This window comes from Ips typographus, linkage group LG8 (genome assembly GCF_016097725.1).
Source record: "Ips typographus isolate SLU linkage group LG8, UJ_Ityp_2.0, whole genome shotgun sequence".
NCBI classification, from domain to species: domain Eukaryota; kingdom Metazoa; phylum Arthropoda; class Insecta; order Coleoptera; family Curculionidae; genus Ips; species Ips typographus.
Window position 1 is genome coordinate 2769826 of NC_138429.1, and position 26426 is coordinate 2796251.

The window sequence follows — 26426 nt, forward strand, 5'->3', positions numbered from 1 at the left end:
TCAAAAGCAGCAAAAACGTGTCAAAACAATTCACTCGTCTGAAAAGTTGCTTTTGTTATTGCTCTTTTTAAACATTTGACTTACGTGGAATATGGATTGATTAGTGCAGAGATCGCTTAATATACTACAGCAAATTTGGCGGTTTTAGCCGTAGCTGAACTTTGTCAGGTCGAGTTAGTTTGTTTGACATGTTACCCCATTACCCTTATTCCGTCCCCGAGCTCACACCTCCCTCTAACTTATGGACCTTTTTACACTTGCTGACGCGGATTCGGTCTGAAAACTAAGTTTACAGCTTAGGTTCGAAACTTTAAGGATAAAATATTGACGGAGAAATTTGAGGAAATCTCAGCAAATATTTCAGTTTAAATGCTCGGTTTGTTTCAATTCGTATTGGATCGAACGGTTTAGAGAAAATATTGTTTAACCACAAAAAAAAATGAATTAGAATGAAACACATTTGGTGCAGCTATTAAAATGCTTCCCTGAAATTAACTCAATTTTCCAGAGAAAAGTATCTTGAAATCTTAATTTTACTTGAGTGGGCTTGCAGCCGCGCAGTCGTAATTAATGAGCAAGACTTAACTTGTTTAACTTTTAAAGGAATCTTATTATAGTAGTCCAAAAACCTGTTTTCCTGGGTAGTGATAATTTTTCTAATCGAACTAGTTTGTAAGACAAAACTTTCTGGCAATTGTAATGTAATAAAATAATCGACTATTCTTTGAAAGCCGTTCAAATATTAACTGTTTGCAAAAGCCACTAATTCATAAAAGTTGGAAATTGCGCATTATTCCGCAAGAACAAATTAAACAAATTCTAGAAATTAATTTAGTTCGTTCATTAAATTTCCCCCGAAATTAACTAAAGATCTCAATTTTTCTTGGGCGAGCTTGAGACCCCACTAAGTGGGCCCCAGTCTTACATTCGTAATTAATGAGATCGTCCTATCTTGTCTAAGTTTGAGAAACTTTCTTGAAACAGTGTAAGAAGTCGTTAACGTTTCTTGCTCCGCTTTGATATTCTTTGAAAACTTTTTAATTTATATTTTTTTGACTGTTTAAATCGTTTCAAATCAGAACAATGGGCTAGTTTAAATGTGATAATATATTAACACTAAACCAAATTTCATCGTTATTTCGCGACTAATTTCCATGAAATTAGAATGCAAATTCCTGACCGTTTTCAACAATTTTTGTTAATACAATCATTAAAATTTATTGTCACGTTTTAAACTGCCGGCTAAACAAATAGAACTTAATTTAAATAGAGAACAATTTCGCTAAATTTAATTTGACGCTGCTGTATGGTTTCGAATATTAAAGTTTATTTCTGCGTATGTGTTTGTCAATTCAGCTTTATTCTGATACGTTTATATTTGTGACTTTTAATTATCTAATTTTCCAATCCACAACACACTTAAGGGGCTAAAACTTTGTATGTGGGGTTGACGCAACAAAAACTAAACATCTACAAAATCCAGCTTCATTTTAAACTTTGAAGTTATTGTTTTGATAAATAATATTGCTGAAGCTAAATCGTTTATTTTAACAAGCTCGGAAAACAAACTTTTTGCATTTAAGCGGGTTAAAAATCCACATCATTACCGCGATCGTTAACGACTAGTTTATTTACCTGACGCCCTATTCGGGCTCAATCTCGTGCTAAAAAACGCAAAATAATGAGCTCCATCGATTTTATTTGCCTCGATTATATTATTATTTTATTCAGGTATGGAAATTTAAATGCTTGTGACAACTGACATTTACATAATGATTGTAGAAGAATCTGGAAGTCAATTGATAATAACCAGCATAGAAAGTTCCGCCAATAACGTTTTACTACTTCTACAGACAAATTCCAGACAATTTGTCTGGACCACTTTTGGAAAATTATATTTTAGGTAACTCGCATTATTTTCAACACCTGCTTATTACGTATACTTAATCTTGACTGATAAAAGGCACAATAACTCTACTTGTAAAGGCTTCTGAACATTTTTGGGAGGTACTAGCGTTTTCAAAAAGATTTTAAAAGCATCTGAAGGTTTACGAAAGTTCTTCAAAGGTTTAAAAAACTTGTAGTGGTTTCTGGACATTTTTAGGAGGTTTACAGTAGTGTTTTAAAAAATTCTTGAAACATTTTTAAAACTTACTATTCTTAGAAGGTTTTTCAGTAGTATTTTCCAGAATGATTCAAGTCAGACTCAATAATCAGTCAACTCGTAGAGGATTCTGGCAATTTTTAGAAGGTTTTCAGTAGTATTTAGAAGCTACTGGCGTTCCCGTTCCCAAAATGATCTTAGAAGCCACTGGAAATTCTCGAATTTTTTTTTAAAGCTTAATTAAGTCTCTTGTAGATATTTTTTGGTACTTTTTGAAGATTTTTAGAAGGTTGAAGACACTTATAGAACTCTCAGACATTTTAGAAATGATTTTAGAGGCCTCTGGCATTTTTTACAAATTTCAGACACTTACACAGGCCTCTGGCAATTTTGAAGTAAAGTCAGCTGTTCTCAAACTGTTTTTTTGAGGTTGAGAAGCCCCTGGTAACTCTAGAATTTTTTTTGCAACCTTAAGACGCTTGTAGAGCCTTGTTGGTACTTTTTGAAGACACTTATAGAACGCTCTGATATTTTAGAGGCCTCTGGCATTTTTTACAAATTTTAGACACTTACACAGGCCTCTGGCAACTTTGAAGTAAAGTCAGCTGTTCTCAAACTGTTTTTTGACGCTTGAGTTTATGCTTAGAAGTCCCTGGTAATCCTAGAAATTTTGTTGAAAGCTTAACATGCTTGTAGAGTCTTTTTGGTACTTTTTGAAGATTCTTAGAAGGTTGAAGATACTTATAGAATCCTCTGACATTTTAGAGGCCTCTGGCATTTTTTACAAATTTTAGACACTTACACAGGCCTCTGGCAATTTTGAAGTAAAGTCAGCTGTTCTCAAACTGTTTTTTGACGCTTGAGTTTATGCTTAGAAGCCCCTGGTAATTCTAGAAATTTTTTTGAAAGCTTTAGATGCTTGTAGAAGCTTTTTGAAGATTTTTAGAAGATTGAAGACACTTATAGAACCCTCTGACATTTTAGAGGCCTCTGGCATTTTTTACAAATTTTAGACACTTACACAGGCCTCTGGCAACTTTGAAGTAAAGTCAGCTGTTCTCAAACTGTTTTTTGACGCTTGAGTTTATGCTTAGAAATCCCTGGTAATTCTAGAAATTTTTTTGGAAGCTTAACATGCTTGTAGAGTCTTTTTGGTACTTTTAGAAGATTCTTAGAAGGTTGAATATACTTATAGAATCCTCTGACATTTTAGAGGCCTCTGGCAATTTTTACAAATTTTAGACACTTACACAGGCCTCTGGCAATTTTGTAGTGAAGTCAGAGGTTCTCAAACTGTTTTTTTGACGCTTGAGTTTATGCTAAGAAGCCCCTGGTAATTCTAGAAATTTTTTTTGAAAGCTAAAGTCGCTTGTAGAGCCTTTTTGGTATTTTTTGAAGATGCTTAGAAGGTTGAAGACACTTATAGAACGCTCTAACATTTTAGAGGCCTCTGACATTTTTTACAAATTTTAGACACACACAGGCCTCTGGCAATTTTGAAGTGAAGTCAGCTGTTCTCAAACTGTTTTTTTGACGCTTGAGTTGACGGAGAATCCCCATACAGTCCTCCGGTGGTTTTAAAACTGTCTTGAACCCTTCATTTTTAGCAGAAAAGCATTTGTAGCATTTTATGCGGGAAATAAGTGAAAAATCAATGGTTTTCAAATTGTTTTGTGATTTTTTAGTCTTCAGACAACACCCAAAGTGTCACCAGTGGTTCTCAAACTGTCTTAAACCCTTCTTCACCCCAACCCCAACAGAAAAGCGTTCTAATACATAATAAGTTTAAGGCAAAGGTTTGTAGAATTTTATGAGTGAAATGACCATTTCTCTAAAGCTAATAAGTCCAATAAGCCGTTTCGTATTACGTAAACGAGTTTTCCAGATAGTATAATAGATTCAAGACCAGAGTTTTTCTTTTACTTATCCACAAGGTTTTTTCTAAACATTATTTTAATAACTGCTACAAAGCATACAAATTTTCCCACAAACAACCAAGTGAATAATTTTTAGTTTATTCTGTACACATCTGCAATTTCCATTTAAATATATTAGTAAACTGGAACGTTTTGCTGAAAAATAAGCGAAATCTAAGACGTAGCGCAAGCCATGCATTACAAAGCCCGGATTAAACTTTTTTGCCACCATCTCCAGCTCGGTAACACGGATTTCGCGTTCTTTACTTTTCTTGGACGTAATCTACTAAATATGTAAATGCTAAATCCTTCGCCATAAAACGGGGAAATGAAACTGCCATATTAAATGTGATGAAACTTTCACCATAAGACTCATCTAGTCGCATTCGAATTAGTTTTCGATTTAGAGGTAGTGTCTTAATTTTCATTATTCGCTCGACCGCTCTCGTCCAAGACTAATCCGAGAAATCTGATCCCACATCCTGGGACAATAAAAATAAATAGAAAAAGTCCCCGGTCTTCGGTCCGGAGCAAAAGAATTAATTGTCCAAAGGAAAGAGATAAAAATAAATGCTTCTTGCCGTGAAATGGGTCGGCTCTGATCATCTCCTGACTGGCTGCATTTGTCAACGCTTTAACAGGACCGAATTGAACATGTCTGCTTTATTTTCTTTACTCACTTTTCAGTTCACAATCCATCCTACTATGACACACCGGTATTTAATTATGAGGAAACTTTATGCTGACTACACTAGAAATTAATCTAGCAAGCTAGCTCGGTTAAAGTTGCCTTACTTTAATTCTACTACTACCCTGCGTTAAACACCGATGAGAAAAATATCCCTGCTTTCCGGGAAAATGGACATTTTCGTCTGTCTTGTTCTCCATTGTTACGGACCCTACATAAAATTCACACAATGGAACCCAGATTAAAATGTCTCCATGCATTTCTAAGTAAAGCTCTACCATCCAGTGTTTCCTTGAAATTTTGCTTTGCTCGATCGAGTAAAATTTACCTTATTCATACTTTATTTGCAGAAAATAATGCATGTAAGTAAATCAATAAAATGTGGGAAAGCAGCATCATCTTATGCTTTAATAAACAATGACGCAATTTTGCTGTCATATTCAATGACGAGAGTCCATAAATAAAGACGGGGATAGCTGGAAGAATAATGCGAACAGGCGACGGTTTAAAATGTTTGACTTGGGCCTTTTTTGTTTGACTATACTTATGAAGGAAAACAGGGGATTTTGATGAAAAAGTTTCTGACGCAGGCGGCTTACAATCCCTCTTTGAAAAATGTATGCATTAGGTGACGAATTTCAGTTAGAAACGAACTTAAATTAATATTAATGTACTGAGGGCCAACAAAGAAGAACAGAAGACAAACAAAGTCGTAAATTATTACGATAAATACATATCTCTATCCCAATTTAACCGCGGGTTATCCTAAGTTTGCACGTATAATCTGCTTTCTCAAACATGTGTATTTAGGATATTCTGTTTTGATAAAATGATAGAACACTGCAAGAACCAACACCCTGTGTATTTAGATATTGATGTCTTGCTAGCGTAATCTATAGTGATTTAAATTCTCTTTACAGTTACACAATTTACATTATAACACAAGCTAAAAAGGTTTCCCATTTAAAAAGAGGAGTGAACACAAAAGGTGGTATTATGCATGTATTTCCCCGGTCGGCAGTTTTTTTACTTTTTAAACAGAAAAACGTCATTTTTAATCTCCCTGTTTATGGTGACTTAGCAACATGGAGTTTCTTTGTAACTTTTCAACGGTAACGTAGGGGTTGTAGGAACTTTTAATTGCATTGCTCTTAAAACCGGTGATATCTGCTGTTTTGAAGTATGTTTTTAATTGTTGGGAAATGTAGAAGCTGAATTTTAACTTAATAAAAAAAAGTACTTTTTTTCGTTATTTAAATTTGGAAAGATTGAGTGTTCTTAAGGACTTGCAAAAAATTCACCTCTTAAAAAGGTCTAGAAGTCTTATAAATAAAACTAAAAACCAACAAAAAAGACCAGGTGCATTTCAAAGTGTCTTATACCTTTCTTACCTGCCAGAAACACAGTTTGAAAAGATAGTCAAGGACAAAATCCCCTGTAAAACCCACTTGGAGTGAGAAAATGACTGTTTTAAGCACATTTTTGGAATCCTCATTAAATTTCCTATCCAATAAAATAAAAAAGCACTACAAAATTTGGTACAGTTAAGGAAAAAAGCGATGTCAAAATTTGAACTGTCAGAAACACAGTTTGAAAGGACAGTCAAGGACAAAATCACCTGTAAAACCCACTTGGAGTGAGAAAATGACTGTTTTAAGCACATTTTTGGAATCCTCATTAAATTTCCTATCCAATAACATGAAAAAGCACTACAAAATTTGGTACAGTTAGGGGAAAAAGCGATGTCAAAGTTTGAACTGCCAGAAACACACTTTGAAAGGACAGTCAGGGACAAAATCACCTGTAAAACCCATTTGGAGTGAGAAAATGACTGTTTTAAGCACATTTTTGGAATCCTCATTAAATTTCTTATCCAATAAAATAAAAAAGCACTACAAAATTTGGTACAGTTAGGGAAAAAAGCGATGACAAAGTTTGAACTGCCAGAAACACAGTTTGAAAGGACAGTCAGCGACAAAATCACCTGTAAAACCCACTTGGAGTGAGAAAATGACTGTTTTAAGCACATTTTTGGAATCCTCATTAAATTTCCTATCCAATAACATGAAAAAGCACTACAAAATTTGGTACAGTCAGGGAGAAAAGCGCTGTCAAAATTTGAACTGCCAGAAATACAGTTTGAAAGGACAGTCAGGGACAAAATGGCCTGTAAAACCTGCTTGGAGTGAGAAAATGACACTTTTAAGCACATTTTTTGAATTCTAATTAAATTTCCTATCCAATAATATAAAAAAGCACTACAAAATTTGGTACAGTTAGGGAAAACAGCGATGACAATGTTTGAACTGACAGAAACACAGTTTGAAAGGACAGTCAGGGACAAAATCGCCTGTAAAACCCACTTGAAGTGTTTTGTATGTTTTTAATTGTTGGAAAATGTAGAATCTGAATTTTAACTCAATAAAAGAAAGTATTTTTTTTCATTATTTAAATTTGGAAAGATTGAGTGTTCTTAAGGACTTGCAAAAAATTCTCTTCTTAGAAAGGTCTAGAATTCTTATAAATAAAACTAAAAACCATCAAAAAAAGGCCAGCTGCATTTTAAAGTGTCTTATACCTTTCTTAGAAATTTCTAAGATTCCACAAAGCCTCTAAGTCTCTAAAAACATTACAAGAATTTTCTAAAACTAGCAGAAGCCTCTAGAAACGTTTTGGTAATGCCAGAGGCCTCTAAACCATGCTATAAACCTCTTAGAAATGTCCAAAGTCCTTCTAAATATGACTGAAAACCAACAAAAAAAGAAGATGCCTTTCAAAGGGTCTTAAACCGTTGTAAGAAATTTTTAAAATTCCCAAAGGCTTCCAGATTCATTTTGTAAGTGCCAAGGCCTTTAAATACTACTAAAAACCTGCTAAAGATTGCCAAAAGCTTCTAAGTGTCTGAAAACATTACAATAATTTTTTAAAAATTTCAAAATTCTCTAACAACATTTTGCAATTGCCAGAGGCCTCAAAACCTGCTAAAAATTGCCAGAGGCCCCTGCGAGGGTCTCAAACCTTCCAAGAATTTTTGAAAATTACCAGGCCTATAGGATCATTTGTAAAATACTAGAAGCTTTTAAATACTACTGAAATCTTCCTAAAATAAATGGCCAAAAGCCAAAAACTGTCTTAAGCTTTCCAAGAATTTTATAGATTTAGCAGAAGCCTCTAGAATTAATAATATAATAATAATAACAACTTGGTAGACTTTCCCTAACGTTTGACATACTTAACAGAAAATCCTCAGAGTCAGTCATAAATTTAATATGAAAACAGATTTTAGGAATATCAACTTATTCTTATTGGATAATAATAAAAAAATGACTTTATTATATAAATCTCTTTTGTAATTCTGATCATAATTCTTCCATTCCCCCTCTTTCTAAATCCACAATAATAACTTATCCCGATTGTTTCAATATTCATTATATTTCGGATTTGTTGGCCAAACTTTACGAATAAATTTGATTTTGGTCTCTGAATAAAAAGCAATTTTTTTCTTCGAAACAATGACGAATTCCCCAAAAGTATAATTACAGATTGTTTAATTTTGGGGCAAAGCAATTTGTCATTTTTTTTGTTATTAAATTGTCATTAAAATGAGAGTTTCATTCAAATCCATCCCCAGACCAGACTCATTATTCAGTGACATCTTAAAACAATTAGTCCCATAGCCAGTGCTGTTTTAGATAATAATGTTTCTTAGTTTGAGAGTAGTTTCGTTGAAATGTATGGTCACAAATTCCATCTAATTGCAGTTTATATTTGGCTAGTCTTATTAAGTTCTTAGCTGAAATTTATGTGATTCCAGACGCCGTAGAATACAAAACAAGGAAAGGGCAATTTTCTTGTAATCGCCGACTAACAAGCAAGGTTTCTTCTTCGCATTAGGCCAAAGTGAGTCGATCTATCATCGAATTGGACAGGCTGTGGCTAACGGCCAGTTTAATCTTTGCTAATTTACCGTTCGACGTGGAGACTAGGATCCCTCTCTATCAATCGTGCCATCGCCGCAGATAAAGTCACTTTTTGCACTGCGAAGAAGAAAAATGACTGATTGCTGATATATGAATTCAGTATGCTCGAATTGGTTTTTGCTACGTTTCGGTAAACAATTTTCTTGCTCGTTACAAAACCCAGAATTTTTTCTTTGCAAAAATGCTAAAATCATTTTGTAATTTCACAATTGTTTTATGTTTTATGAAAAATATAGGGAATTATCATCACTCATTAATTTTTTTCTTATTGCAACGTTTTGTTGCATTTCTATCTTCAAATTCAGGAAATAGTCTAGTTTGGCGAGCTTTTGACAACAAATCCTCGTTAAGTTGAATGTTCTACAGAGTTTTGTTTATGGTTTTGGTTTTGGTCATAAATCCCATTATTTTTTCTTTACTTTTTTATCGGTAGTAGACTAGTAATACTCCTTATATCATTATTCTTGTGATTCTTTCTAAAATATTCTTTTAAATCAACTGACAAACTGAACTTTTTCCATCAGAAATTTTGCTAGAGACAAACAAAGAGAAATTTTTTATTTTTGATGTAAATTTTACAATATTTTAAGGAGTATTTTGATTTAACTTGTTTTTAACTGCTATACTACGTGTGAGACTAGATAATGTGTGTGTGTTTCGGTAGTCAGTTTTGAAAATGCCACCTTTTTAATACACTTTACAACTATCAAGGGGCCCAGTGAAACATTCTGAAGGAACTAGATAGAGTTTGTGGAACAGAAAAGGATGCCTTTTCTAATAGAAAACACTGTCACAATGAAACAGCCCATATATTTACTTACTCCCAAGAAGAGTTTTTACAAGAACACTACAAAAACCAAGTTTATTCAAGCCAGTGGTTCTCGAAGAAACATGGATATAGAGTAAAGGTGTATTTAGCAGAAGCTGACAAGGTGATTTACCTAATACTATAAAAAGGACTCTGGTAGAGGTATTAATGAGCTGCTAATACTAAATAGCTTATGTTTCAGGTACCTTTATTTGCCTAATCTGGAGTTTGCTTATCATGCTTTGAAAGGGTCCAAATTTAAAAAGTCCCATTATCAATTGCTCTAAAAGGCTCTGTGGAGTAAAGGGAGTGTTAAAAAAACAAATTTCTAGTAAGTTTCAGGTAATATTAGAAAGATACAAGTTACTTAATACATAAATTTGATCAAATGCCATTATTTTGCAGAATTAGCCCTTATAAATTTTGCCGTATCTTCTCTGACTATAAGGCTAGAAACAGATGGTGCTACTAAATACTTTTACATCAGATAGTAGGTTAAATTACTATTTTAATTGTATTATTTACACATTATGAAATATACAAATAAAATCTTTAAAAAGTACACTCAAGTTTCTTTTTTATCTAAGAAGTCTAGTTTTCTTCATAAACAATCATAAAATTAGATAATTTCTTTAACTGAGGTACCTACCTGCTTTTACAATAAATTGAATTGAAATTGAAAAAACATGTTAAATAAATCACACAACAAAACCAAATTGATAATGCTGGGTAAATTTACAAAAGGAAATAAATAAGCAATCTATATCACAAAACCAAGAAGCAAGTTCTTAAAACACCAACAATTCTGTTATAAGTTAAAACACTGCTTTAGGATTTAATAGTCCCCAGGATACACACATTGCCTTTCCTTTCTTACAAATTTGATGGAATAATTCTTGAAACGTTGGTATTGGGCTGTTAATGACTCGTTTGAATGCACCTATCTGTGATGTTCTTTCCAGATAGTCAAAGCCAAAGTTTGATTGGAACTTTCCACCTTTGTTTACCACCAAATGTTGCAAGTTTTTCAGTTTGGTGAAGAAAAATCTTAAATTCTACGAAGGTCTCGCAATAACAACACTAATTAATAAACTTAAACAACCCTAAATTAAGTTTTTATTTCTTCTGTTTGTAGTTTTTGGTGTTTTTCAACTTTTTAAAATTCCTAATCTCAAAATGTTTAGCCGACGGTCAGTTGGGACTATGCTCTATGTTGCCATATCTTCCACGAGCAGATGTGAACCTGGTGTATTGTTGGTTGCAGTAATAAACGGACCGATGAATTATACAGATTTCGAAAAAGAAAAGCTTTTATTGCATGCAAAACATGTGAGATTCCATGAAGAAATGAACCATCCAAACAGTGCTGTGATTGACGCACATACTGCCCATATGGACTTACCATAAATTGTCTAAAACTTAAATGATTACTCGAATGACAAACAGACGATTAAAGATTTTGGCTCAATGGCGATTTTTGTTGGCCTTTAGCTGCCAATTTAGCCGATTGCTTTCAAAGTAATTGGCAAAATGCGAATTCAAGGCTCCCCGTTGGCCTGTAGCTGCTGGCGCTTACAAAATTCAGTTTTTGAAATCCGCAATCTCTAACTCTCCCTGCTGATATAACTTAGTTACTTATCGAAATCAAAGCAAAACCGTTCGATGCTTTCGAGGGTAATTGAGTTTCGCACAAACACGATTAAAAAATATTGATTTTTGGCTAAAAGAGTTAACGTAATGAATTACAACTAGCGAGAAGGTGCTTTGTTCAGAAGTTTGAATGTGAAATAATGGAGTTTTGCCTTGTTGTTGGATTGACTTATAACTTAGCGCAAACTGCTTTTGAGTGCAAGCCAACCGGTTAACAACAGAACAAGACCCTAATTTGCCTAACAGTAGCTGACACCACAAAATCTTCATAGATAATCTGCATCCCTGACCATCTCAGAGACAAATTTCAGTGTCCGGCAAATAATCAGGCGAACGTGCAAATCTTCCGGAATTCAATTTAAGTTCGTCCTACGCGAAGTGTCTTAATCCCGAAGGATGACTCTTTAAGTGACCATTGTCAGCGAAATTGCAGGCACCTAATGATCCTCGACTAGCATATTCTATTATGCTAATTTCGAGTGGGACCGCCAGATAGCGATTCTCAGACACTCGATTGTTTACTTGGGCTCTTTTGTCGACGCTGTTGAATATACATGAGCTTTACATATGGAACGTAATGCTTCGCGTTTGATGATTGTTACCTTGCTGGGGAATGAGTTTTTTTGAGGGTTAGATATCTGCTAATTGCTACTGAAAGTTAAGTAATTACTTTTTTTCCTGTTGACATGTTGAAACAAAAATAATACTAAAAACTTGATCATACAATATAGAAAGAAAAAGCTTTTTAATTAAACTGCAAAGATCCACAAGTTTCGTGTTACTTTAGGGGACTTTGTTTCAAAGTCATATTGCGCGTTTCAATTAACTTTTAAAAATTTTAAAACTCTAACAATTCCTCCGGCGTAGCTGTGGCGTTTTTGTCGCCTGGTGAAAACATAAAAGATTAATGATATTTCTGGGGCATTTGTCATCTCTTCCAACGCCAGTTTCTTATGAATCTTTTACTTAAAAATGCCAATATATTACGTCCGCGGCGAAATCTTTTTGTGAAATTGAGATTTTAGCTTAACGACCTGATTTTCGTTCGAAAGGCTCATCTACGATTCGACAAAGAAACAGAAAAGCGTATTTTAAAAATGGTAATAATTTGTACACTAAGTAGAGACCCGTTGGCGCAGACCGCATTGGCAATTTAAAAGTTTCATCCGGTTTTAATGAGCACTTCAGTACACACTTTTCCCAACATGAAACCAAGGCTCAAACGTACAACTTTTACATGTTTGCATATGTACCTACCTAAGTAATATGCCGGAATATTTTGTAATTAAAATTAAAATGGGACCCCAGGTAAAATTTTATTATTTTTTTAAAGCCCAGATATGAATTATAATGTAAACTTTCAAATTATACAGATCATGTCAAATTTGTCAATGTAGAGTGCTTCAGATTAAAAAATCAACAGATAGTTGTACACAACAGGACATCATCCTCTATTACTTTAATTTTTTTTTGTATATTTTTGAGAATTTTGTAGAGGGTTTAGTAGTTGTTCTAGCAATTTTTCGGTAGTATTTAGAGGCCAAGGTTATTTTCAAACTGAGTCTAGAGGTCTCTGGTATTTGCAAAAATCTTGAATTATTTAGGATATTCCTAGAATAATCTGGCAATTAATATACACGTGTAAACTCTTCTGATCATTTTTGGAAGCTTTTGGGCCACATTTAGAAGCTTCTGACATTTTCAAAATAATTTTAGAGACCGAGAATGCATATCAAATAAATCTGAGAAGAATTAGGTTTTTTAGAAGCCTTTGACAGTTTTGAAAATTTCAAGGATAGTTTAGCACATTTTTAGAGTTTTTTAGTGGTATTTAGAGGTCTTTGGCACTTCTGAAAAGATTTTTCAGGCATCTGACAGCTAAGAGAGACTTGTGGCAGTTTTAGAACACTTTTAAACTCTTCTGACCATTTTTGGAAGCTTTTCAGCCATATTTAGAAGCTTCTGACATTTTCAAAATAATTTTAGAGACCGAGAATGCATATCAAATAAATCTGAGAAGAATTAGGTTTTTTTAGAAGCCTTTGACAGTTTTGACAATTCCAAGAATAGTTTAGCTCACTTTTAGAGTTTTTTAGTGGTATTTAGAAGTCTTTGGCACTTCTGAAAAGATTTTTTAGGCATCTGACAGCTAAGAGTGCCTTGTGGCAGTTTTAGAACACGTGTAAACTCTTTTGACCATTTTTGGAAGCTTTTGGGCCACACTTAGAAGCTTCTGACATTTTCAAAAAATAATTTTAGAGACCGAGAATGCATATTAAATAAATCTTGTAACAATCAAGTTCTTTTAGAAGCCTCTGACAGTTTTGACAATTTGAAGGATAGTTTAGCACACTTTTAGAGTTTTTTAGTGGTATTTAAAGGTCTTTGGCATTTCTGAAAAGATTTTTCAGGCATCTGACAGCTAAGAGAGACTTGTGGCAGTTTTAGAACACGTGTAAACTCTTTTGACCATTTTTGGAAGCTTTTGGGCCACATTTAGAAGCTTCTGACATTTTCAAAATAATTTTAGATACCGAGAATGCATATCAAATAAATCTGAGAAGAATTAGGTTTTTTTAGAAGCCTCTGACAGTTTTGACAATTTCAAGGATAGTTTAGCACACTTTTAGAGTTTTTTAGTGGTATTTAGAGGTCTTTGGCACTTCAGAAAAGATTTTTCAGCCATCTGACAGCTAAGAGAGACTTGTGGCAGTTTTAGAACACGTGTAAACTCTTTTGACCATTTTTGGAAGCTTTTCAGCCACATTTAGAAGCTTCTGACATTTTCAAAATAATTTTAGAGACCGAGGGAGCATTTAGAGTAAAACATAGAAGATTTAGTGCACTTTTAGAACCCTCTGACAATTTGGAAATCACTTTAGCACACTTTTAGAGGTTTCTGGCAATTTTCGGGGGATTTACAGTAGTATTTAAAAACTTCTGACATAGTTTCGGAATGCCTCTATTTTAAGAAAATCGAGAACGATTTTGGACTTTCTTAGAGATCTTTGACAATTTTGATTTTGAAAAGTGTTCTAAAATTTTTATGAAATTTGGCAATACTGCCAATTTTGTTGGCTACGATAATTTTCATTTTGGTATATACGTTTTCTGTAAATATGTAATATTTCATAAACTGACAACAAAAAGCTAATTGCTTAAAGTTATTGGAGGATTTTCACTCAAAATTTTTAATACAATTTTCTTTCCCTGAAATATGGTCTATTCTGTGGTTTTTAAGGCAAGTTCAGATTGAACTAAATTTCTGCTTCACCGATGGAAAAAAAGTTCAAAAAAATTCAAAAACTTCGAATTTCTCTAAGTGAGTCAATATTTTTAGTTATTGCAATTTAATACAATAATTATAATAGGGGCCTTTTCTTTAAACGTCCTCTAGAAATTTCTCTAATATGATTTTCCAATATGGATTCAAGGACTGGCTTCTGATACAGATATTCTGTTAATTTCTTGTCCATCTTTTTAGTGTAAATATTAATACAGTTCAGATAATCTTTCTCAGCACAATTAAACCCCAAGTGCATTAAAAATGCCCGGCTACATAAACATTTTGTCACAGTTGACAAAGAAAAAAGTGATTGTTGAATCCGTTGTCCGAACATTTTGACGGCAAACACGAGGAACAACAAAATAGTAATTGCGTTCACACACGTCGAATAAAAATTTCGCGACACGTTTAAAAGCAGTGCAAACGGCAACGATTGCAGTTCATTTAATTGCCGAAGCAAATTCATTCGAGTTTGTGAGTTTATCGAGCCTTTTAAAAGTATTATCCTCATTCCGGTTTTCATTTTAATTATCTGTATTGCTGACGGACAGGGCTGCGTTAAAATTTAGTTTATATTTTATTGTAGGCTTTCGAAAATGTTTCTGGTTATTTATTGTGCACGGTTTATATTCTCGTTTGGTGCAAATGGAAATGATACTCAATGTAACATTAAATTTATTTGTACAGGCTAATCCATTGGGAATAGCCTTCATTGTTTGGAAAAAAAACTGAAATTTTATATACTGAAATCCGCAATTTAAAATGAATTACTTTTAAAGCTATATAATGAAAAAAATTACTAAAAATAAAAAGGATAATGTGTGTATATCTTAAAAATGAGTATATCTTCAAAAAATTTTGAAATTTCCTTACAGTGATTGAATCGCAGTTGGTCGTTAAAGAAAATCAAAAAGTAGCTGGGAAAAGTTCAAAATAAAATCTAATTTGTAAATCAGTCCGTAGCATCTTGCCTCCTAAAATTTTATTATTTTAATATAAAGCAATTTGAAATGAGCTGATGCTCCTACTTCTTGGGGGCTTTTCATAAATTATTCAACACGGTAACAAATAACGTAGTGTTCGCCCGGTAGACAGATTTCAAAATGATAAATTGGATTTAAATCGTCGAAAATAACTCGTGAGGAGAGTTAGAGGGGAAAAATTAACTTTGAATTTGATTAATACCTGCTGTGTTGTAAATTTTAAGGTCAAGGGCTGTCTTAATCCAGGTATTGGAAAAACTTGAAAAGAGCTTGGCACAGGGAATTCACTCGAAGTAAAAAAGGTGAATGTGTACCGATCAGATTAATAAGGAGGTTCAAAGATTTTTGGAGGGACTTTTTCAAGTGTAATCCTCAAAAAGGGTGCTGGGATGAAACGAACGTCTCGTCTTTAAGTTCAGAAATTGTAAATAAGTGAGGGGAGACTTAAAAAGTGTCCCGAAAATAAAAGAGCACAAGAGGGATTTTTTATACTCTGCCAGAGATGGCGTAATACCTGAACCTGATACGTTTCATGCATGGAAATTACTGATTAGTCCCGTTCGTCGAATCAATATGTCCTGTCATTCCGAAGGGACGAACGGGAAATTCATCTTTTCGAGCATTTTTACAAATTAGAAAAGGAACGTAAGTTCGTAGATTTTCTTTTAAAACTTTCTATCAAAGCTATTTATTGTTCCCAAACCATAATGAAGATAAACTGTGGAGAATGAGTTTGCCATTAGTTTTGTTTCGAGGTCGATCAAACCGTGTTGTTACGGTTTTAATTGCTTTTCTGTCAATAAACCAGTTCTTGCAACTTCAAATGATAAATGACTTGTCATTGGATATATCTTCTTTTTTTCCTTATTGTAACTTCATTTAATTGTCTAAATTGGGTGTCAACTAAACAGAAAATGTAATCATAATTTGGATTTTTTTTTCAGAATTCAGTCAATTGTAGCTTCAATATCGTTTATATCAGTAGTGCCTTTTCACTACCTATATTAGGGTGGTCAAAAGCAAATTTTAGGAGCTACAAGTCGAGATATTGAATCACTCTGTATCTGTCAAAGTAACCGAATTTTTAAGCGTTTAATGGGAAATTTCCAAATTTAGATTACAGTTTAGTCGAACATATCATTAAGCTACAGTACTTTGACTTCAAAATAATTTGATTCCAAAAATAATTTCTACATAAAAACCCTGAAATTATTGGTCAATTCTGCCTTCCGGTCCTTAATAGAGGTCCTTTGATACTTTAACTGTAGACATTATATAGGGTGGTCAGAAAAGAATTTTAGATGCTATAAGTTGCACTTTGTAACTGTCAAGATAACTGAATTTTGGCCAGTTTAAGTAGAAAGTTGCTAATTACTCTTGGAAAGCTTCAGACGCTTTAGACACTTTTAAAACAGTTGTTAAAGCCTTATGGCAATTTTAAAACACTATTGGAAGGTTTTAGAGGATTCTGGCAGTCTTAAAACAGCTGTTAAAGACTTCTGACAATTTTAAAAGAGTCTTGGAAGATTTTAGAGGCTTCTGGAATCCTTAAAACAGTTGCTAAAGCCTTATGGCAATTTTAAAAGATTCTTGGAAGATTTTAGAGGCTTCTGGAATCCTTAAACCAGTTGCTAAAGTCTTATGGCCATTTTAAAACAGTCTAGCAAGGTTTCAGAAGATTCTGGCACTTTTAAAACAGCTGTTAAAGATTTCTGGGGATTTTAAAAGAATCTTGGAAGGTTTCAGAAGCCTTTGGCACTTTTAAAACAGCTACTAACTACTTCTGGTAATTTTAAAAGGGTTTTGGAAGGTTTCAGAGGATTCTGGCAGTTTTAAAACATCTGTTAAAGACTTCTGACAATTTTAAAAGAGTCTTGGAAGATTTTAGAGGCTTCTGGAATCCTTATACCAGTTGCTAAAGTCTTATGGCCATTTTAAAACAGTCTAGCAAGGTTTCAGAAGATTCTGGCACTTTTAAAACAGCTGTTAAAGCCCTATGGCAATTTTAAAAGATTCTTGGAAGGTTTCAGAAGCTTCTGCCACTTTTAAAACAGCTGTTAAAGATTTCTGGGGATTTTAAAAGAATCTTGGAAGGTTTCAGAAGCTTTTGGCACTTTTAAAACAGCTACTAAACACTTCTGGTAATTTTAAAAGAGTTTTGGAAGGTTTCAGAGGATTCTGGCAGTTTTAAAACAGCTGTTAAAGACTTCTGACAATTTTAAAAGAGTCTTGGAAGATTTTAGAGGCTTCGGGAATCCTTAAATCAGTTGCTAAAGCCATATGGTCATTTTAAAACAGTCTTGCAAGGTTTCAGATGCTTCTGGCACTTTTAAAACAGCTGCTAAAGACTTCTGACAATTTTAAATTAGTCCTGCAAGGTTTCAGATGCTTCTGGTATTCTTAAAACAGCTGTTAAAAACTTCTGGTAATTTTAAAAGAGCCTTGGAAGATTTCAGAGATTTCTGGAACCCTTAAAACAGTTGCTAAAGCCTTATGGCAATTTTAAAAGACTATTGGGAGATTTCAGAGCTTCTGTCACTTTTAAAACAGCTGCTAAAGACTACTGACAATTTTAAAATAGTCTTGGAAGATTTCAGAGGCTTCTGGCACTCTTAAAACAGCTGTTAAAAACTTCTGACGATTTTAGAAAAATCTTGGAAGTTTTCAGAAGCCTTTGGCACTTTTAAAACAGCTACTAAACACTTCTGGTAATTTTAAAAGGGTTCTGGAAGGTTTCAGAGGATTCTGGCAGTTTTAAAACAGCTGTTAAAGACTTATGACAATTTTAAAAGAGTCTTGGAAAATTTTAGAGGCTTCTGGAATCCTTAAAACAGTTGCTAAAGTCTTATGGCCATTTTAAAACAGTCTAGCAAGGTTTCAGAAGATTCTGGCACTTTTAAAACAGCTGTTAAAGCCCTATGGCAATTTTAAAAGATTCTTGGAAGGTTTCAGAAGCTTCTGTCACTTTTAAAACAGCTGTTAAAGATTTCTGGGGATTTTAAAAGAATCTTGGAAGGTTTCAGAAGCTTTTGGCACTTTTAAAACAGCTACTAAACACTTCTGGTAATTTTAAAAGAGTTTTGGAAGGTTTCAGAGGATTCTGGCAGTTTTAAAACAGCTGTTAAAGACTTCTGACAATTTTAAAAGAGTCTTGGAAGATTTTAGAGGCTTCGGGAATCCTTAAATCAGTTGCTAAAGCCATATGGTCATTTTAAAACAGTCTTGCAAGGTTTCAGATGCTTCTGGCACTTTTAAAACAGCTGCTAAAGACTTCTGACAATTTTAAATTAGTCCTGCAAGGTTTCAGATGCTTCTGGTATTCTTAAAACAGCTGTTAAAAACTTCTGGTAATTTTAAAAGAGCCTTGGAAGATTTCAGAGATTTCTGGAACCCTTAAAACAGTTGCTAAAGCCTTATGGCAATTTTAAAAGACTATTGGGAGATTTCAGAGCTTCTGTCACTTTTAAAACAGCTGCTAAAGACTACTGACAATTTTAAAATAGTCTTGGAAGATTTCAGAGGCTTCTGGCACTCTTAAAACAGCTGTTAAAAACTTCTGACGATTTTAGAAAAATCTTGGAAGTTTTCAGAAGCCTTTGGCACTTTTAAAACAGCTACTAAACACTTCTGGTAATTTTAAAAGGGTTCTGGAAGGTTTCAGAGGATTCTGGCAGTTTTAAAACATCTGTTAAAGACTTCTGACAATTTTAAAAGAGTCTTGGAAGATTTTAGAGGCTTCTGGAATCCTTAAACCAGTTGCTAAAGTCTTATGGCCATTTTAAAACAGTCTAGCAAGGTTTCAGAAGATTCTGGCACTTTTAAAACAGCTGTTAAAGCCCTATGGCAATTTTAAAAGATTCTTGGAAGGTTTCAGAAGCTTCTGCCACTTTTAAAACAGCTGTTAAAGATTTCTGGGGATTTTAAATGAATCTTGGAAGTTTTCAGAAGCTTTTGGCACTTTTAAAACAGCTACTAAACACTTCTGGTAATTTTAAAAGGGTTTTGGAAGGTTTCAGAGGATTCTGGCAGTTTTAAAACATCTGTTAAAGACTTCTGACAATTTTAAAAGAGTCTTGAAATGTTTGAAAACTTCTGGCACTCTTAAAAGAGCTGTTAAAAACTTCTGGTAATTTTAAAAGAGTCTTGGAAGATTTTAGAGGCCTCTGGAATCCTTAAAACAGTTGCTAAAGCCTTATGGCCATTTTAAAAGAGTCTTGCAAAGTTTCAGACGCTTCTGACACTTTTAAAACAGCTGTTAAAGCCTTACGGCAATTTTAAAGGGCTATTGGGAGGTTTCAGAGCTTCTGGCACTTTTAAAACAGCTGTTAAAGACTACTGACAATTTTAAAATAGTCTTGGAAGATTTCAGAGGCTTCTGGCACTCTTAAAACAGCTGTTAAAAACTTCTGACGATTTTAGAAGAGTCTTGGAAGGTTTCAAAGGCTTCTGGCACTCTTAAAACAGCTGTTAAAAACTTCTGGCGATTTTAAAAGAATCTTGGAAGGTTTTAGAAGCCTTTGGCACTTTTAAAACAGCTACTAAACACTTCTGGTAATTTTAAAAGAGTTTTGGTAGGTTTCAGAGGATTCTGGCAGTTTTAAAACAGCTGTTAGACTTCTGGCAATTTTAAAAGTGTCTTGGAAGGTTCAGAAGCTTCTGCAACTTTTAAAACAGCTGTTAAAGATTTCTGCAAGTTTCAACAGAGTCTTGGAAGGTTTTAGAAGATTCTGACCCTTTTAAAACTGCTATCAGCTTTTTAATATAGGCGAAGTAGTACTCAAAGTTGTAAAGCAACGTCAATAATCAACGTAATCATATTATTTGTGAATAATGCTGACTAGACTTCAAAAACATAAAAACGAACGAAATCCAATACCTGCTAGCCCCATTGGAATAAAACTTCCCACATATGCGAATACATATATTTGATTTGAAATAGTCCGTAGTAATAAAATGGGCTTAGGCTCAGTGTGGAAAATGCGCGTTTCGAGGGTTTTCCTACTTTTTCAGAATGAAATTTCGCAGCGTGAACGGAATCAATTTTTAGATTGGTTTGCATATCAAAGCGCTAGCTGATATATTTAATAGCGTTATGAATATACCTAGAATATATTATTTTCCGCTATTTTAAGCTTCGTATTGAACCCATTAATGCCGGAAATAAATTCGACAATAAAATGTTTCACTTCCTGTTTTCATGGTTTAGTTTATTAAATATAATTGATTTAATTGATAAAATCAGAAACTTAACGGGGAAAAAAAAGCAGTAACAAGAGCAGAACATTTTTCTGTTTTTTGTCTTCAGGAAAAGTTTACATGGCCAATAAAAACCAAAGTTTCAGCACTACCTTATTATGGAAACTGTACAATTTCTGCAGTCAGTTGACATAGAAAACACTATTTAATCCATACAAAGCGTCTTTAACTAGGTGATTCTTTAACTTAATTTATATCTACAAAATGTTTCGAGTAACATTCGATATTGGAATAATTGATTGATTTTTTTACCGAAACAAAATGATTACTCAATTGTTTAACTTCCAGTAGTTGAATAATTGTACCGTTATGCTACTTGACGTTAAATTGTTTCGTTTATTTATCGCTTTTAATAGTACAAAGGGTCGTTAAATAACTATCAGTAGAAAATGTCGATTATTACATTAGAAGGGGGTACTAGAAAAAAATAATGCTTTTACTAAAACTCATACTCTTCAGTGCATTATCAATAGAAAGTCAATTTGCAGTATTTAAATACTTGTTATGAAATGAGTGTTGAAATGTCCTTAAATGAGCTCTTATAAGTCATGGCAATTTATTAATTATTATATTGGCTAGATGTGCAGACTAATGTACTAGTTTTAATTATGTTTGTTTTTCTTCCTTTTTAATATTGAGGCATCTTGGTTCAAGTCAAATTTTACCTCATTTTGTAGTCAAGAAAAAGTCTTTTTTAGAACTCTGTATGTTTAACACGACTTGTGGTACTTTCAGCTAATTTAAATGATAAGATTGACCTCCTTCCAAATAATATGTTACTGTAAAACATGAGGGCAATATAAATTCCATTATGCCCTTTTGGTAGAATACCCGAAGGGAACTGGATTTGTGGGATATTAATAATTTCCAGCAACCCTTCGAGTTAAACGTGCTATGCTAAAGGGGTTGCAACAATAATTCGTATTATGCCATAACCGCAGGTTTCGAGTATCTTTCCTACGATATAATAATAAAATCTTTCGAAAACCGGCAATTTGCATGTAAATCAGGACTCGTTAATTCTAACATTAATAAACCTTTCGTTACCCTGGAAAATGTCTCGTATCACAGCATCGATCAATCTAAATGCACTTTCTAACTGGTTAGTAGTTAGAGGTATTAAACTCCATTTACATAAATTGCGTAGCTATGACTTGCGTGTAGTAACGCAATCACGTACACGCAATTATAAAGGTGTGTAATTTCCTATTAAGCCTCTAATAACATAAATATTTGCTCTGTATGTTTGTGCGGAACAATAACAATTTAACCCGCGGGGGTGGCTTATTTTTGTTTTTAGCGTCAAAATTCTGGGTTAATTAAACAAAAAAATCAAGGGAAGTTTAATGAAAAGCTCATGCCTCAAAACGTTGTGTCGCGAAAACTTGTCGCTCTACTAGCATATTGAACAAATTAGTAAACTAAATTTCAGTCATTTAACGCACACGTTTCCAAAGTAATATTTTTTCGACATCAAAGCAGGTGTTGTTGACTGTTTATTTATCGTTTTTCAGCAACAATTTACTACTGGAAAATCAATATTTTCCATTAAACATAATAATCGACTAGTATTGTTTAGATCCACTTAAATCGTTTACAAAACCGTAGCGAAAATTGCTCGCAAGTTGAGCTAAGAATTTAAATTACTTTCAAGTTAGTACGAAAACGTTAATGGAATTAATAACTTCTTGGGCAGCGGCCTTGTTTGGAATCTTCAATTTATGTTTAATCTACAAATAATAGAGTTATACGAAGAACACGTCGTCGAGTAATTTTATTTGTTCGAGTAATTTAATGTTGCAATTGCTTTCATTTCAGAAAAATTTTACAGTAAAAAACTTACTTTCTCTTGAATCTAAAAGTTTTTTGAATTATTTTCTTTTTAATCTATGCTCTAAAACAGCGTTTCTTCTTGACATTTATTATTATTTTTTTATATTTTATATAATAACTATGTTAAATTTTAGGTTTTTTAAATGTTTTGTGTGTTTTGGTAAAGTAAAATTGGAAAAATAAAATTCATTTGTGACAGGAAAATTTAACAATTTTACCAGTAAATTCCAATCTGACCATTAAATTTATGGGTAGAATTGAAATGTAGTTGAAAGACTTTATTTTTCTGTCATGGCTGTCATTAATTTGAGAAGCAATAAATCTGAATCAAATCTTCAACAAATTTTCAAATCAGTTGAAGTTGTGATTTGAAATTTGAACACTCTGCAACTTGGTTGTTTTTGGGAGTTCAGGGAGGTTGAACCACTCGAACTAACCGTCTTGAGCTCCTCTTTCCAGTGGTGTTAGGCAAAAAATTCTATCTGAAAAATTGCGTACAGGGTGACCAAGAATAGTCAATCACCATACTTTTCATGCAAACCCTGTATACTGGAAGCAAAAACGATCCTGTAAATTTACGGTGTTCGGTTAAGGAGTCGATAAGAAACATTTTTGGTCTCCCGTATTTTTTTTGGTAACTTTTACCGTTTTCGAGTTATTGGGAAAAACTAGTTTAATGCACCGAATTTTCAAATCAGTTGATGTTGTGATTTGAAATTTGAACACTCTGTAACTTGGTTGTTTTTGAGAGTTCAAGGAGGTTGAACCACTCGAACTAACCGTCTTGAGCTCCTCTTTCCAGTGGTGTTAAGCAAAAAATTCTATCTGAAAAATTGCGTACAGGGTGACCAAGAACAGTCAATCACCATACTTTTCATGCACACCCTGTATACTGGAAGCAAAAACGGTCCTGTGAATTTACGGTGTTCGGTTAAAGAGTCGATAAGAAACATTTTTGGTCTCCCGTATTTCTTTGGTAACTTTTACCGTTTTCGAGTTATTGGGAAAAACTAGTTTAATGCACCGAATTTTCAAATCAGTTGATGTTGTGATTTGAAATTTGAACACTCTGTAACTTGGTTGTTTTTGGGAGTTCAAGAAGGTTGAACCACTCGAACTAACCGTCTTGAGCTCCTCTTTCCAGTGGTGTTAAGCAAAAAATTCTATCTGAAAAATTGCGTACAGGGTGACCAAGAACAATCAATCACCATACTTTTCATGCACACCCTGTATACTGGAAGCAAAAACGATCCTGTAAATTTACGGTGTTCGGTTAAGGAATCGATAAGAAACATTTTTGGTCTCCCGTATTTTTATGGTAGCTTTTACCGTTTTCGAGTTATTAGGAAAAACTAGTTTAATGCACCGAATTTTCAAATCAGTTGATGTTGTAATTTGAAATTTGAACACTCTGTAACTTGGTTGTTTTTGAGAGTTCAAGGAGGTTGAACCACTCGAACTAACCGTCTTGAGCTCCTCTTTCCAGTGGTGTTAAGCAAAAAATTCTATCTGAAAAATTGCGTACAGGGTGACCAAGAACACTCAATCACCATCCTTTTCATGCACACCCCACCCTGTATACTGGGAGCAGAAACGGTCCTGTAAATTTACGGGGTTGGATTAAGGAGTTGATTAGAAGCATTTTTGGTCTCTTGCAATTTTTGTAACATTTTCCGTTTTTAAGTTATTTAGGAAAAACTGTTTGGTGCAACAAATTTAGAAATCAGTCTAAAATTTGAATATTTTTAAGGACAGTCATGGACAAAATCGCCTGTACAACCCACTTAGAGTAACCGAATCATGTTTTTAAGCACGTTTTTCGAATCCTCATTATATTTCCTATTAAATTACCTAAAAAAATCCTACAAAATCAGATCAAGTCTTGGAGAAATGTGGTGTTAGTAAGTATAACCCGTCAGAAAGACGGTTTGAATGGACAGTTAGGGACCAAATCGCCTGTAAAACACACTTAGAGTGAGAAAATGACTATGTTTACCACATTTTTGGAATCCTCATTAAATTTCCTATCCAATAACCTGAAAAAACATTATAAAATTTGGTACAGTCAGGGAGAAAAGCGATGTCAAAATTTGAACTTTCAGAAACACAGTATTCGTAGTTTACCAGTAATTTACCGGTCAAATTTTCCTGGTAGTAAAATATTTACTTTACTGGTAAATTACCCATCACTAATTTCAACTTTAAAACTTCCAACTTTTCAAACTATGGCTTAGTTTTACTGTACTTAAAATTTTAGTAAATAAAATAGGAAGATTTAAGGAAATGTATCACAATTACTGTTTGAATTTTGGAAAGCAAGAGAAACTTAATTCGAAATTTTCCCATACAAAAGCATTTTGTTGAAATTTTCCATTAACAGTTGAAGTTGTTCTAAGCTTTAACCAATTTGTGTAGCTTAAATTAATTAAAAAAATGTAAATTAACTAAAAATAACACTCATCAGTACTTAAATTATTCTTTTTGAATGTTTAAAATTGAAGTAATATTAACTTACTTTGTCCAATTCGTAGGAACTTATTTCTAACGATTTAGCAGAATTTAATGTGGGTAAAAGTCCGTGTAGGTTGTACATCTGATGATGGTTTCATAAATAGGTCATAAAGTGCTTCCTGGTATGTAACGAGATTTATTATTCAACCGTCGACAATTTATGGCCGTTGACACACTCTTCTTATAAAACGTATCATGAGATTCAGTGTAAATAGCTACCATAACTTGCATGGAAGCCGGCAGAATTAAGTAGGTAAAAAGAAAAATATTAGGGCGTTTTGAAAAGCTTATAACAATTTATCAATTTATGAAACTCAACGGCTTATCTCAAACAACACTGGAAGTCAAGGTGGGTTTTTATTTATTTCTCGCATCCTGAACTCGTTTTTCCTGTAAATTCAATTCAGTCATAGAAATAAACTAGGAAAAGTACAGCCCTGTTCCATACCATAAAAGCCGGTTGTCATTTTCATTAGACGTCATTATGAAAACGGCTTTTCTCTAGAAAGTGTGCCGCTTTGTATTAAATTTTACTCGGCATCAGCAGCTGTGATAGACGTGAAGTTTAAATACGTCAATTTTAATATTCAGCTCAAGAATTTGAATGGATTTTGACAAACAACGTTTAAGGGGAATTAAATCATGTTTTACCCCAACTGATATAATAAAATAATTATTCTGCTTAAATAGCGGATTTTGATTTAGTAGAGTGATATAGGGAACGTCTTATTTTCCAAGCAGAAACTTAATTTTGCAGGTATAAACTATAAATTATCAGCATGTTTGTGAAGAAATTAAACTGAAAGACCACTTAGCCTTGTTCCATTTAAGATGCTTAAAAGGGTTGTTATCGTTTAAGGGGTGACCTTACTCCAGGGAATTTAGGATGGAAAGATGCTTACCATTTAAAGCAAAATTGTCGTCTTTGGAAGTTTTCAGGAAAAACGGTATTAAGTGCTCGTTTTAAGAGTTAATTTTTACACTTTATTACTATGCACAGACAAAAAAATTTGTAAGGACAATTGGACGACCAAAAAGGTTATAGGAAACGAAAATAAAATGGGTAAGCTGCAAATTGATTACGGTTGGCGGGGGGTGGTAAATAGGGGTTGAAATCGTATTATAGAAAAGTGTTACTTTCATCTCTGACTGTATCAAATTTTTTAGTGTTTTTTTAATAATTGGGTAGGAAATTTAATGAGGATTCCAAAAATATACTTAAAAAGGTGATCCGGTTACTAGAAGTGGGTTTTACAAGCGATTTTGTTGCATACTGTTTTTTAAAGCGAGGTTTGTCATGACACCGTTTTCCTTCCTGACTGTACCGAATTTTTTTATGTTTTTTTAGGTTATGGTATAAGAAATTTAATGAGTATTCCAAAAATGGGCTTAAAACAGTCAGTTTCTTACT

The 26426-nt window shown here is 33.5% G+C and overlaps 1 protein-coding gene and 1 long non-coding RNA gene across 10 annotated transcripts in view; both read left to right on the forward strand.

Moving 5' to 3' along the window:
- Rbp6 (RNA-binding protein 6) overlaps positions 1-26426 on the forward strand; it is a 285917-nt gene that overhangs the window by 74840 nt on the left and 184651 nt on the right. The gene's annotated exons all lie outside the window — the stretch shown is intronic.
- LOC145732805 (uncharacterized) lies at positions 7783-10747 on the forward strand. The gene is made up of 3 exons (XR_014179060.1): positions 7783-9620; positions 9699-9838; positions 9902-10747. It is a non-coding gene; the product is annotated as an uncharacterized LOC145732805 (long non-coding RNA).